This window comes from Trichomycterus rosablanca, chromosome 9 (assembly GCF_030014385.1).
Source record: "Trichomycterus rosablanca isolate fTriRos1 chromosome 9, fTriRos1.hap1, whole genome shotgun sequence".
Lineage (NCBI taxonomy): Eukaryota > Metazoa > Chordata > Actinopteri > Siluriformes > Trichomycteridae > Trichomycterus > Trichomycterus rosablanca.
This window is the reverse complement of record NC_085996.1, coordinates 12,847,017-12,862,219: the sequence shown is the minus strand read 5'-3', so window position 1 is coordinate 12,862,219 and position 15,203 is coordinate 12,847,017. Positions and strand designations below refer to the sequence as shown.

Below are 15,203 nucleotides of genomic sequence, written 5' to 3'. Positions count from 1 at the left end.
ATTTATACGTTATAAACGGTTTGTATTGTCTACCTTTAAATGCTTCAAATGGAGTTCATGCATCGTGTCTTCTAAATACAGTAAGATAATCCAGTGGTACATTAAAACTTGACATCAGTTAGTTCTAGGGATTGCATCGAGTTTAAAAGGCGTTGACTTTCAAGGTATTTTTTTTTCATAAGGATGTATGGGATCCTTAATGTTAATGCATTCCATGGTCCTGTAGAACTGCATATATTTTAGGCTAATGTAAAAATAATGGGGTTGTTTTTGACACGTGTACACTAAAAATAACACAAATATAATAGAAAAAACACTGAAATACATATGGAAAAACAGTTAAATACAATAAAACCTGCACTTTACATTTACTTTTTTATTGTTTCCTTTTGCCTCTTAATCGTGGAGATGCTTGATCTTGGAATACTATATTTCGTTCAGTAAAGGCGCATTCACATGAGAAGCAGCAAATTAGCTTTTGCACCGGCTGTGCCGATATTTCCTATAGAGTGTGGTGGTGCACAAAGCTTATCGTGACTTATTGTACTAAAACAAGCTATAACACAAGTTTAAAAGTGAAACAGGAGAAAAATCCAGCTAAACACGGATACACGTGGAGCTTTCGGTGAATCTGACGGTTATTCCACACAAATGCAGATTCGTCTCATATTCGCACTTTGACGTTTTACTGCACCGCTCAAGCCAAGCGCTGAACAAAACGGCAGTCCCACACACGTCGAGTTTAAGGGTACAAATTTCTTGACAAAGGGCGTCGAAGATTTGGAGTTTAAGTTACAAGGTACTCCTGTACCTTTGGGATGTAACACTGCACCACATGTGCCACGATTTGAATCGGTTATTGAATCGATATTCACTTTAAACAGCAGAGGGCACTGGCGCTATTCGCTTGCCTGGTTGACGTCACTACAGGGTTGCCAGGTTCTGAATTTTCCAGCCAAATTTTTTTATGTGAGGATACTTTTTTTATTTGTATTATTTATTTATTATTTATTTATTTATGTATATATATAAATATATATATATATATATATATATATATATATTTACTGTAAAACTTAACCACGTAAAACTGACGGACACATTGCCGAGGTTTTTCCAGCATGTGAACATTCCAACACGGGGAAATAACACACTCGACCGTGTTTACACCAACATAAGAGACGCATACAGAGCCGTCCCCCGCCCCCACCTCGGGCTCTCAGACCACATCTCCATCCTGATGGTCCCTGCATACCACCCCCCGCTGCGACGCTCCAAACCCACACAGAAGACCATCACTGTGTGGCCCAGCGACGGCGACGCGGTGCTGCAGGACTGCTTTGGCTGCACAGACTGGCAGATCTTCAGGGAGGCTGCTGAGTGTGAGGGGGAGCTGGATCTGGAGGACTACACATCTTCTGTTCTGGGGTACATCAGCAAGTGTGTGGAGGATGTCACCACCACCAAGACTGTGACTTGCTACCCGAACCAGAAACCCTGGCTGAATGCAGAGGTGCGTGCTCTGCTGAAAGCCAGGGATGCTGCCTTCAGGTCTGGTGACTCACAAGAGCTCAGGAGGGCTAGAAGAGAGCTGACTGCAGGGGTAAAAAGAGCAAAAGCTGCATATGCTCAGAAAATCCAGGGACACTTCTCCTCCCAGGATCCACGGAGCATGTGGAAGGGCATCAAGTGCATCACAGACTACAAATCCAGTGATGCACAATGCCCCAAAGACCCGTCCCTGCCCGAAGCCCTCAACAAATTCTACGCCCGCTTTGAGGACCCTGACACCCCCCCCAGCACCAGACTCACCCCCCCACCTGGAGAAAAGCCCCTCAGCGTTACACCAGCAGAAGTGAGGAAGACTCTTAAAAAGATCAACCCACGGAAAGCTGCTGGCCCGGACAACATTCCCGGGCGGGTGCTAAAGGAATGTGCGGATCAGCTCTGCGAGGTCCTGGCGGACATTTACAACGTCTCCCTCATCCAAGCAGCTGTTCCCACCTGCCTGAAGACCGCCACCATCATCCCGGTCCCCAAGAGTTCCAAAGTGACTGGTCTGAATGACTACCGGCCAATAGCCCTCACGCCGATAGTCACAAAGTGCTTTGAAAGACTGGTTATGACCCACATCAAAGCCACCATCGACATCACTGTGGACCCACACCAGTACGCATACAGACAGAACCGCTCCACAGAAGATGCCATTTCTTCTGTGGTCCACACTGCACTCACCCACCTGGAGCAGAAGGATTCTTATGTCCGTTTGCTCTTTGTGGACTTTACATCTGCTTTCAACACCATGATTCCCCAGACCCTAACAAACAAACTCTCCTCACTTGGACTGAGCACTTCCCTTTGCAACTGGGTCTTGGACTTCCTGACCAACAGGCCGCAGTCTGTGAAGATCCATGACATCTCCTCCTCCACCACTATCCTCAGCACTGGCTCCCCTCAGGGCTGTGTGTTGAGCCCCCTCCTGTTCACACTGCTCACATATGACTGCTCACCTCTCCATCCGGGCTGTCATATTGTGAAGTTTGCGGACGACACAGCAGTGGTTGGAAACATCACAAACAATGATGAGTCCAACTACAGACAGGAAGTGGAACACCTGGAGGACTGGTGCAGAAAGAACAACCTCTGCATCAACACGAAGAAGACGAAGGAGATGATCGTGGACTTCAGAAGGAGCAGACACGCCCACCTCCCCCTGCACGTCGGAGGATCTGCGGTGGAAGTGGTCTCCAGCTACAGGTACTTAGGTGTGCACCTGAGTAACAACCTCACCTGGAGCAACAACACAATGCACAATAAGACACTGTCTTTGCACCTTGCACTTGGACACTTCATTATGCTGCTACTCAGTTCTACTACCCATGCTTATAAGTTAAATGCACTCTTATTGTTCATGTTGCTGCTACATTTCTACATTTTTACATTTCCACATTTTTATATTTCTACATTTTTACATTGCTACATTTACTTCTACTTTTTATATTTGTAAATATTTTTCATATTCATGATTATTTTTTTGTATTGTATATATTAGATTATTTTATTGGGTGTAACTGGGACCTTGGGTCATAATTTCGTTCCACCTCATGTACCACATGTGATGTGAATGACAATAAACCCTCCTTGAATCCTTGAATCCTTGAATTTATATAATGTTGGATTTGTTTTGAAATTTCATTTCATTTTTTTACACAATAAGCATTATTTGGCATAGTTTGTACGTACCACAGAAATAAAAGGGAATTCATTATTTAGATAAATAAAAGATATTTGTATTTTTGATCTGAATTGTTTGGAGTTTATTCTTATTGTTGCTCCAAAAATGTGATGTTTGCATTTGCTTGGTCCAAATACAGTATAGGTTGCAGCACTGGAATTCATTTTTCTTAACATGCATATTTAGGGTGGCACAGTGGCTCAGTGGGTAGCACTGTCGCCTCACAGCAAGAAGATCCTGGGTTGGATTCCCAGGTGGGGCGGTCCGGGTCCTTTCTCCCGTGTCTGTGTGTTTCCTCGGGGCTCCGGATTCCTCCTACAGTCCAAAGACATGCGAGTGAGGTGAATTGAAGATACTAAATTGTCCATGACTGTGTTTGACATTAAAGACTTGAACTGATTAATCTTGTGTAATGAGTAACTACCTGTCCTGTCATGAATGGAACCAAATTGTATAAAACAAAAATATAGTATGATTGTACCCCAATGGTTGTAGAGTATCCACAATTTTAGCTCCAAGTGCTTTGGTGCGTTCATTTATTGTGCTCTGTCATGCATTTTAGGCAAGTGACTGATCGTATAGATGAGTTGCTAATGACTAATTTGTGACGTTTTCTATCTCATGCACGCCCTGGTATTCAGTGATGGGGATGTAATTAGGGTGGAAGGACTGGTGTATATAATCCTGTCCAGTAAAGCTTAGACACAGATGTGGAGATATATGAGATTAATAGGAATGACAGAAAGATGCATGGTGTGGGTGTGTCATGGGAAAAAAATGACAGTGAAAATTAGAGAGGTGTGGGTGGGTGGGTGGGGGGCGGGTCTTCAATTCATTTAACACAGCTCTGGGATTTAAAGGGTTAGTGAGCTAAGAGAAGGTGAAGATTACCGTGTGCTGTTCTTAATTACCGTTAGCTGGAAGATAACAGAGAGACGAGGAGACGGAGGACCGAACGACCGAAAGAGGGGGGTTGTTTAAACCCCCTTTTTCTTAGAAGTGTTTAATTTTCTTCATCTACCTTACCTTTAAGCACTTAAACACTCCTGCATACGTTGCAGTTAAATTCTTCCCTCAGCCCGTCGCATGGTTTTCTCGCAGCATCAGACTTCCCCCGCTGTTGCCATGGCAACCTGTGGCATAGTAAACAACTTCTTGCTGTTATTTGCGCTGGATGATGCATTGATTAGAATATTTTCTCGTCCCCTGCCACTTCGCCACCCTGCCTGCCTCTATCCGTAGGCGTTGGATGGAAGGCTTTTCTAAGACGCCACTTTTCATTATCTGTTATTGGGGGAGGAATTAGTGTTCGTGTCTGTTGCTGTGATTCAGCACTGAATTCCAGGCAGTGGAAATTGTTTGTGCTTGCCTGGCTGAATCAAGGTGGATAAGATCTCTTATCTTAGATTGTTACGGCTTAGCAATTTCTATTTATATCGTACCACAGATGTGTGCTTTTGGGCTGCTTGCTGAATACTTTCACAGTGTTAACTACACCACAAAGCTAAAAGGATCTGGACACCCAAAGAACTCATTCTAAAACCATGAGTATCTTAATGAAGTTGGTCTCCTTTTGCTCCAATATACACCGATCAGCCATAACATTAAAATCACCTCCTTGTTTCTACACTCACTGTCCATTTTATCAGCTCCACTTACCATATAGGAGCACTTTGTAGTTCTACAATTACTGACTGTAGTCCATCTGTTTTTCATGTTGTTCTTCAAAGGTCAGGACCCCCACAGGACCACCACAGAGCAGGTATTCTTTGGGTGGTGGATGATTCTCAGCACTGCAGTGACACTGACATGGTGGTGGTGTGTTAGTGTGTGTTGTGCTGGTATGAGTGGATCAGACACAGCAGCACTGCTGGAGTTTTTAAATACCGTGTCCACTCACTGTCCACTCTAATAGACACTCCTACCTAGTTGGTCCACCTTATAGTTGTAAGTCAGAGACGATCGCTCATCTGTTGCTGCTGTTTGAGTTGGTCATGTTTTAGACCTTCATCAGCGGTCACAGGATGCTGCCCACGGGGCGCTGTTGGCTGGATGTTTTTGGTTGGTGGACTATTCTCAGTCCAGCAGTGACAGTGAGGTGTTTAAAAACTCCATCAGCATTGCTGTGTCTTATCCACTCATACCAGCACAACACACACTAACACACCACCACCATGTCAGTATCACTGCAGTGCTGAGAATGATCCACCACCCAAATAATACCTGCTCTGTAGTGGTCCTGTGGGGGTCCTGAACATTGAAGAACAGGGTGAAAGCAGGCTAAAACAGTATGTAGAGAAATAGATGGACTACAGTCAGTAATTGTAGAACTTCAAAGTGCTTCTATATGGTAAGTGGAGCTGATAAAATGGACAGTGAGTGTAGAAACAAGTAGGTGGTTTTAATGTTATGGCTGATCGGTGTATAATGTACATTTAATTCTGGACTTACTACTGCACGTGATATTTTACTAATAATTAAAATAAGCAATAGAGGTGACATACCATGACTTTACCATGGCTCTATCCATTTATCTCACGTACAAACGCAAAGTCACTGTCAGGTCTGAGCCGCCTGGTTCCTCCACCAGGGTTAATGGGATTGAAATGACTAAGTTGCAGCTAGAGATGAATCTATCCGTTTAATTACCTCTGTGATTTATTGGCTCTCATTTTTTAGCCATATGGCACTGAGAAATGAAAAATGAAATTGCAGCAGGGAGCGGTCAGCTGGACTGGAGATTGGTAGCTCCGGCTTTAAAATGACCCAACCACACACAGTTCACGTTGATTATTAGCTGTGGTTTATAGGGTTTCCTTACTAGTCTTCGTTGCTAAGAATTAATAGAAAATATTTGGTCATTGTCCTGTTATAAAGATGAGGTATGACAGAAATGGCTACTTCAGCAAGATTGCCGTTTGTTAATGTAGCTGTGCATTGAATACTATTGTCAAAACCTCATTAAATCAAAAGATTTTACACCGGCTTTAAAGGTTTTAACCCTTTATGGCCACCAAATCCAGAATGTAAAACCATTAATAAATTATCTCTTCGTCACGGCACCTGTTAGTGGGTGGGATTTATTAGGCAACAAGTGAACATTTTATCCTTAAAGTTGATGTGATAGAAGCAGAAAAAATGTTTAAGCGAGTTTAACAAGGGCCAAATTGTGATTGCTAGACGACTGGGTCAGAGCATCTCCAAAACTGTAGCTCTTGTGGGGTGTTCCCGATATGCAGTGGTCAGTATCTATCAAAAGTTTTTAAACACCTCACTGTCACTGCTGGACTGAGAATAGTCCACCAAACCAAAAATATATCAGCGCCCCGTGGGCAGCATCCTGTGACCACTGATGAAGGTCTAGAAGATGACCAACTCAAACAGCAGCAATAGATGAGCGATCGTCTCTGACTTTACATCTACAAGGTGGACCAACTAGGTAGGAGTGTCTAATAGAGTGGACAGTGAGTGGACACGGTATTTTAAAACTCCATCAGCATTGCTGTGTCTGATCCACTCATACTAATACAACAAACACTAACACACCACCACCATGTCATTGTCACTGCAGTGCTGAAAATGATCCACCACCTAAATATACCTGCTCTGTAGTGGTCCTGTGGTGGTCCTGACCATTGAAGAACAGGGTGAAAGCAGGCTAAAAAGGTATGTAGAGAAACAGATGGACTACAGTCAGTAATTGTAGAACTACAAAGTGTTTTTATATGGTAAGTGGAGCTGATAAAATGGACAGTGAGTGTAGAAGTGTAGGGAGTTTTGCATGCAGCAGAGGAACTGCAGAGGGGAATTGGGAATGACTACATTAGGATAAACTTAGAGTAAAAACGTTGTGTGCTATACAACCCCTGGCAAAAATTATGGAATCATAATAAAAAAAATAAAACTCTTGGAAGATGTTCTTTCAATTGTTTAATTTTGTAGAAAAAAAATAAATTACAGACATGCCACAAAACTATCATTTCTCAAACTGTCAACCCTCTGGCATTAAGAAACAATAAAAAAAGAAACAAATATAATAGTTGTGGTCAGTCACAATTGCTTTTTTTTAGATCAAGTAGAGGAAAAAAATATGGAATCACTCAAATCTGAGGAAAAAATTATGGAATCATTAGAAAACACTGCACCATTATTACTTTGTTGCACCACCTCTGGCTTTTATAATGGTTTAAACTCTCTGAGGCATGGAGTTAACTAATGACAAACAGTATTCTTCATCAATCTGCCTTCAACTGTCTCTTGCTGTTGCCAGATCAGCTTTGCAGGTTGGAACCTTGTCATTGACCATTTTCTTCAATTTCCACCAGAGATTTTCAAATGGATTGAGATCCGGACTATTTGCAGGCCATGCCATTGACATTATATGTTTTCTTGAAGGAAAGTTTTCACGTCCTTTGCCCTATGGCAAGATGCATTATCATCTTGAAAAATGAAGTCATCATCACCAAACATCCTTTCAACTGATGGAATAAGAAAAGCGTCCAAAATTTCAATGTGGACTTTGGCATTTATTGAAGACCATCTCCCCTGTGCCTTTACCCGACATGCAGGCCCATATCATCAACGACTGTGGAAATTAACATGTTTTCTTTAGGCAGTTATCTTCATAAATTTCATTGGACAGACACCAAACAAAAGTTTTAGCATCATCACCTTGCCCAATGCAGATTCGCGATTCATCACTGAAGATCACTTTTATCCAGTCACCCACAGTCCACGATTGCTTTTCTTTAGCCTACTTTAACCTTGTTCTTTTCTTTTTAGGTGTTAATGGTGGCTTTTGTTTGGCTTTTCTGTATGTAAATCCCATTTCTTTTAGGTGATTTCTTACAGTTCAGTCACAGACATTGACTCCACTTTCCGGCCACTTGTTTCTCATTTGTTTTGTTGTGCATTTTCTGTTTTCAAGACATATTGCTTTAAGTTTTCTATCTTGATGCTTTGATGTCTTACTTGGTCTACCAGTATGCTTCCCTTTTACAACCTTCCCATTTTGTTTGTACTTGGTCCAGATTTTAAACACAGCTTACTGGGAACAACCAACATCTTTTGCGACATTCCACAATGATTTATCTTCTTGAAGGAGTTTTATAATCCTCTCATTTGTTTCAACTGACATATCTTGTGTTGGAACCATGATTCATGACAATCTGCTTTGTGCAACAGCTCTCCGAGGTGTAAGCACTCTTTTTAAACTGAAGAATAATTAGCAAATCTAATCTGCTGCAGATGTTTTGTTTTTAAACTGCAAATTACAGAGTGATTCCATAATTTTTTCCTCAGATTTGAGTGATTCCATATTTTTTTCCTCTACTTGATCTAAAAAAAGCAATTGTGACTGACCACAACTATTATATTTGTTTCTTTTTTTTATTGTTTCTTAATGCCAGAAGGTTGACATTTTGAAAAATGATAGTTTTGTGGCATGTCTGTGATTTATTTTTTTTTCTACAAAATTAAACAATTGACAGAACATCTTCCAAGAGTGGTGATTCCATAATTTTTGCCAGGGGTTGTACTCCACAGTAATTCAAGAAAATGTAATAAATCAGCTCTTCTTTACGTCTTTCTCTTTAGTTTTCTTTTTGTAGTTGGAAATGGCTGTTGTCATGGCAACCGCTTGTGATTATTGATCTTGCAGATGACCTATTTGATTTTTTTTCCTTTTTCATGTTTGTAGAAGTGTGTGTGTGTGTGTGTCTGTCTGTCTGTCTGTCTGTCTGTCTGTCTGTCTGTGTCTGTGTCTGTGTGCCCATGTGGATCTGCATGTCCCGACATACTGAAAGAAGATAATGAGACAAGAAACAACTAAGTGAATCAATGAATCGATCATTAAATTGTTCCAAATATTTGGAGTTATTGAGGCTTATTTAAATGCATTTAAAAAGGTTAGTGTTTAAGTGATTTGTTGCACACACACCATTTCCAGAAAAGTTGGGATGTTTTCTACAACCCCAAATCAGAAAAAGTTGGGACAATATGGAAAATGCAAATAAAATAAAAGAACACAGAGTTTCTTACATTTACTTTGACTTTTATTTGAGTGTAGATAGTTTGAACCCGAGATACTTAATGTTTTGTCTGCTCAACTTAATTTCATTGTTTTTGTGCATTTTCTCCCCTTTTTCTCCTTCTTTGGCGCGTCCAATTGCCCAATTGCGTCATGCCTCCTCTCCGCCTATGCCGATCCCTGCTCTGACCGAGGAGATCGAATCGATGCTAACCCACGCCCCCTCCGACACGTGGGCTGCAAACCGTAGGCATCTTATCACCCACACATTGACGAGTGTTGTGCCACCTAGCGTTGTGAACGGAGAGACACACCCTGAGAGCACTCTTTTCTCATCTATGTGTAGGTGCCTCTAATCAGCCAGCAGAGGTCGTAATTGCACCAGTCTGACAGAGAGAGACCCAAATCCGGCTTGTTCATATCCATATCCAATCGTTGTTCATGTGACCGCTCAGCCTCAGCTGGCAAGGCAGAGCTGAGATTCGATATGATGTATTCGAGATCCCAGCTCTGGTTGCAGCGTATGTTTTTACCTCTGCGCCACCTGAGCGGCAACTTCATTTCATTTTAAATGCAATGCACAATGCAAAACCACATGCTGCACACATTACAAAGGCATGGCTGCGGAAGAAGAGGGTACGGGTACTGGACTGGCCTGTCTGCAGTCCTGACTTGTCCCCAGTGCGACAAAAAATGAAAAGACGTGTTTGCAGGAAGAATGGGACAAAATAAAACCTGAAACACTAAATCACTTTTGGTGTTTTAAGTGTGGTAAAAGGAATGGTAACATTATAAAGTGGTAAATGCTTTACTGTCCCAACTTTTTTGAAATGTGTTGCAGGCCTGAAATGCAGGAATGGATGTTTATTAATAAATGAAATGAAAGCTGACCAGACAAAACATGAAAAAAGTCAATGTAAATGTAAGAAATTCTGTGTTTTTTTTTTATATTTGCATTGTCCATGCTGTCCCAACTTTTTCTGATTTGGGGTTGTAAAATGCAGTGAAAAAAGAAGAATCTGTGATTTGTTAATTCTCTAAATCTTGATAAAAGTAGAAAGAAAAAGTTTCCAATATTGTATTTTGTAAATATGAACGCATTTAGAATTTGATGCTTGAAACACATTCCAAAAAAGTTGGGACAGAAACGTGTTTACTTGTTTGTTCCATCAAGACTAAGGACACTCATTCTTGCAGTTTTGCAAGTGGAATTTTTCGTAATTCTTGCTTGATACAACACTTCAGCTCTGTGGTTGCTCTTGTCTTCATGCTGCTCCATACATTCTCAATAGCAGACAGATCTAGACTGCAGGCAGGCCAGTCAAGCACATGCACTCTGTGTCTATGAAGCCACACTGTCGTAGTGCATGCAAAATGAGGCCTGGCATTGTCTTGTTTAAAAAATCATGGACTCCCGGGAAAAAACATCTCTAGATTCCCTGAATCTTTTCACAATATATGAACGGTAGATGGTGAAAGTTACAAATATTTGCAGTTTTACATTGAGTAATGTTTACCCTGAACTGATTGGCAATTTTCTCCTGAAGTTTGGCACAAAGTGGTGAGCCATGAGCTATCGTTGCTTGTAAATACTGAGCCTTTGGTGGATCTTCCTTTTATACCAAATCATGATACCCTCACAAACATGTTATGGAAAACTACAGTATATCTTAAATATTCACAAAATACAGTGCCTTGCAAAAGTATTCAGCCCCCTTGAACTTTTCAACCTTTTGCCACATTTCAGGCTTCAAACATAACGATATGAAATTGTAATTTTTTGTGAAGAATCAACAACAAGTGGGACACAATCGTGAAGTGGAACGAAATTTATTGGATATTTTAAACTTTTTTTAGAAATAAAAAACTGAAAAGTGGGGCGTGCAATATTATTCAGCCCCCTTGCGTTAATACTTTGTAGCGCCACCTTTTGCTGCGATTACAGCTGCAAGTCGCTTGGGGTATGTCTCTATCAGTTTTGCACATCGAGAGACAGAAATTTTTGCCCATTCTTCCTTGCAAAACAGCTCGAGCTCAGTGAGGTTGGATGGAGAGCGTTTGTGAACAGCAGTTTTCAGCTCTTTCCACAGATTCTCGATGGGATTCAGGTCTGGACTTTGACTTGGCCATTCTAACACCTGGATACGTTTATTTGTGAACCATTCCATTGTAGATTTTGCTTTATGTTTTGGATCATTGTCTTGTTGGAAGATAAATCTCCGTCCCAGTCTCAGGTCTTTTGCAGACTGCAACAGGTTTTCTTCCAGAATGGTCCTGTATTTGGCTCCATCCATCTTCCCATCAATTTTAACCATCTTCCCTGTCCCTGCTGAAGAAAAGCAGGCCCAAACCATGATGCTGCCACCACCATGTTTGACAGTGGGGATGGTGTGTTCAGGGTGATGAGCTGTGTTGCTTTTACGCCAAACATAACGTTTTGCATTGTGGCCAAAAAGTTCGATTTTGGTTTCATCTGACCAGAGCACCTTCTTCCACATGTTTGGTGTGTCTCCCAGGTGACTTTTTATAGATATCTTTGAGAAATGGCTTTCTTCTTGCCACTCTTCCATAAAGGCCAGATTTGTGCAGTGTACGACTGATTGTGTCCTATGGACAGAGTCTCCCACCTCAGCTGTAGATCTCTGCAGTTCATTCAGAGTGATCATGGGCCTCTTGGCTGCATCTCTGATCAGTCTTCTCCTTGTTTGAGCTGAAAGTTTAGAGGGACGGCCGGGTCTTGGTAGATTTGCAGTGGTCTGATACTCCTTCCATTTCAATATGATCGCTTGCACAGTGCTCCTTGAGATGTTTAAAGCTTGGGAAATCTTTTTGTATCCAAATCCGGCTTTAAACTTCTCCACAACAGTATCTCGGACCTGCCTGGTGTGTTCCTTGGTCTTCATGATGCTCTCTGCGCTTTAAACAGAACTCTGAGACTGTCACAGAGCAGGTGCATTTATACGGAGACTTGATTACACACAGGTGGATTCTATTTATCACCATCAGTCATTTAGGTCAACATTGGATCATTCAGAGATCCTCACTGAACTTCTGGAGTGAGTTTGCTGCACTGAAAGTAAAGGGGCTGAATAATATTGCACGCCCCACTTTTTAGTTTTTTATTTTAAAAAAAAGTTTAAAATATCCAATAAATTTCGTTCTACTTCACGATTGTGTCCCACTTGTTGTTGATTCTTCACAAAAAATTACAATTTCATATCGTTATGTTTGAAGCCTGAAATGTGGCAAAAGGTTGAAAAGTTCAAGGGGGCTGAATACTTTTGCAAGGCACTGTAAGTGTGTTGCAGGCATCGAATTCTAAAAGTATTTATCAGTTAAAACAAGATTCACTGACGTTTGTACATTTACCCCCAAAATGTATCACTATTTGTTGCTAAAAATATTAGGGTGATCAGGTGGTGTAGCAGTCTAATATGCCAGGAAATCAACACTCGGAGCTCGAGCAATCCAGTTCAAACCAGTTTAGTCTCCAGACTAGGTGTTGTTGACCTGGCATTGTGTCTAATAGGCACATCTGGCTGTGCTGGATGGAAGTCCATGGGGTTTTGTATTGCTGGTGTAGGGCATAGCATGGCTCTCAGTATGTGATACATCTTTGTGAAAATCCGCTGCTGGCAGTTGAAAAGAAGTGGCCAGCTATAGAGTAACTATACAGTAGCTATGATTAATCATATTTGGTAGGCTAATGCATAAAGCAGTTTTTGTCTTTGTTGTTTTCAATTATCTCACAAAAAGCACTCTTCATGCATTTTCCCCTATCAGGGTGCTTGGGTGTCACAGGTTAGCATGTTCAGAAGAACACAACAGGCTTTCTGTATTCCTTCTCCACTTATGCCAATGTCTCAATAAAAATAGTAGGCATAACTGTTGTAGCGGCAAGGAGGTGAGTTCCCAGACATGGCCAATTAAATTTGTTTAGTGGATGACCAAACTCAAATCTAGGTCTCCTCATTCAGACTGCTGTACCACCCAGACTTCCATCATAAGATGGGCTTTCACCCATTTACTATTGCCCATTTATTGCTCTGTTGTTTGACGGACAGCTAAGAACCTCCTATTGTTCTGAAGAACAATGCAAATAAAAGAAGACATTGAACTTGAACTCAGCTCTTTGTTTACATTTTTTTGTGTGTGTGTGTGTATGAGTGTGTGTTCCAGACCACTGGTCTGACCCTTTGTTGACCTGGAAGTAGTTAATCAAATGTGTGAGTCCTATTGGGAGGTCAGGGGCAGGTCTTTGTGTGAGACGTCTTATTTGTGTGTGTGTGTGTGTGTGTGTGTGTGTGTATACATGGCTTTGTGGTTATGTGGAACGGGGAAAACTGTAATTTATAACCCCCTCTCTTTCAGGTTCCCTCACGCTCAGATTTAACCCTTTCAGTGGGAGATTAAGTGTGACAAGGGAACAAATTGCGTAATCAAATCAAGTACCTAAAGTAGCCTTTAAAACCCTAGGTGGTACAATGGCACAGCTGGTTAAGTATGTCCTATAGTACCTTGGGTTCTGATGTTCAATCCAATCCTGATGCAAAAATGATGCAACATTTATGGATGATTTTTTAGCTGCTAGCTTCAAGTTGACATATACACTGATTGGCCATAACATTAAAACCACCTTCTTGTGTCTACACTCACTGTCCATTTTATCAGCTCCACTTACCATATAGAAGCACTTTGTAGTTCTACAATTACGGACTGTAGTCCATCTGTTTCCCTACATGCTTTGTTAGCCCCCTTTCATGCTGTTCTTCAATGGTCAGGACTCTCTCAGGACCATCACAGAGCAGGTATTATTTAGGTGGTGGATCATTCTCAGCACTGCAGTGACACTGTGTTAGTGTGTGTTGTGCTGGTATGAGTGGATCAGACACTGTGTCCACTCACTGTCCACTCTATTAGACACTCCTACCTAGTTGGTCCACCTTGTAGATGTAAAGTCAGAGACGATCGCTAATCTATTGCTGCTGTTTGAGTTGGTCATCTTCTAGACCTTCATCAGTGGTCACAGGACGCTGCCCATGGGGTGCTGTTGGCTGGATATATTTTTAATTGGTGGACTATTCTCAGTCCATCAGTGACAGTGAGGTGTTTAAAAACTCCAGCAGCGTTGCTGTGTCTTATCCACTCATACCAGCACAACACACACTAACACACCACCACCATGTCAGTGTCACTACAGTGCTGAGAATGACCCACCACCTAAATAATACCTGCTCTGTGATGGTCCTATGGGGGTCCTGACCATTGAAGAACAACATGAAAGGGGGCTAACAAAGCATGCAGAGAGACAGATGGACTACAGTCAGTAATTGTAGAACTACAAAGTGCTTCTATATGGTAAGTGGAGCTGATAAAATTGACAGTGAGTGTAGAAACAAGTAGGTGGTTTTAATGTTATGGCTGATAGAGTTTAACACGTCATCCAAAGAGTAGATACGGCCCAAACAAGATTATTTAAATACAGCTGATTTTTACCCAAGTACTTATACTCAAGGTAAGATCAATTATTTATTTTTTTTAACAGAAAAGTGTCACATTATACGACAGGCATTAAATTACACTCATAAATTAAATGATATAATAAATGGAAGCTACAACACAGCATAGTCACCCTCTATTTGGCCGTAGGATTGCTAGGACCGCCCAGTGCAAATTAACCAGTAAACGTAAAGCATCTGAACTCTACGCGAATTAAAAGTGTTAAATTGCTAAACACTAACCTTAAATTTTGGGTGTGTTCGAAAACCTAGTGTGCTCTCTACATAGGCAGCATTTTACGTCATCCTATGCGCGCTCCCGAGAAGGAGGCTGTTCGAAATCCTAGATGCCGAGTGAGCATTGGAAGCATCCTTAGTGGCCAAGGCAATCCCAGCATTCATTGCGGCACAACTTTTCTCACATAAAAATAGAAAAAAACAT

The 15,203-nt window shown here is 41.4% G+C and overlaps 1 protein-coding gene across 1 annotated transcript in view; it reads left to right on the top strand.

Moving 5' to 3' along the window:
- scml4 (Scm polycomb group protein like 4) overlaps nucleotides 1-15,203 on the top strand; it is a 73,535-nt gene that overhangs the window by 14,998 nt on the left and 43,334 nt on the right. The gene's annotated exons all lie outside the window — the stretch shown is intronic.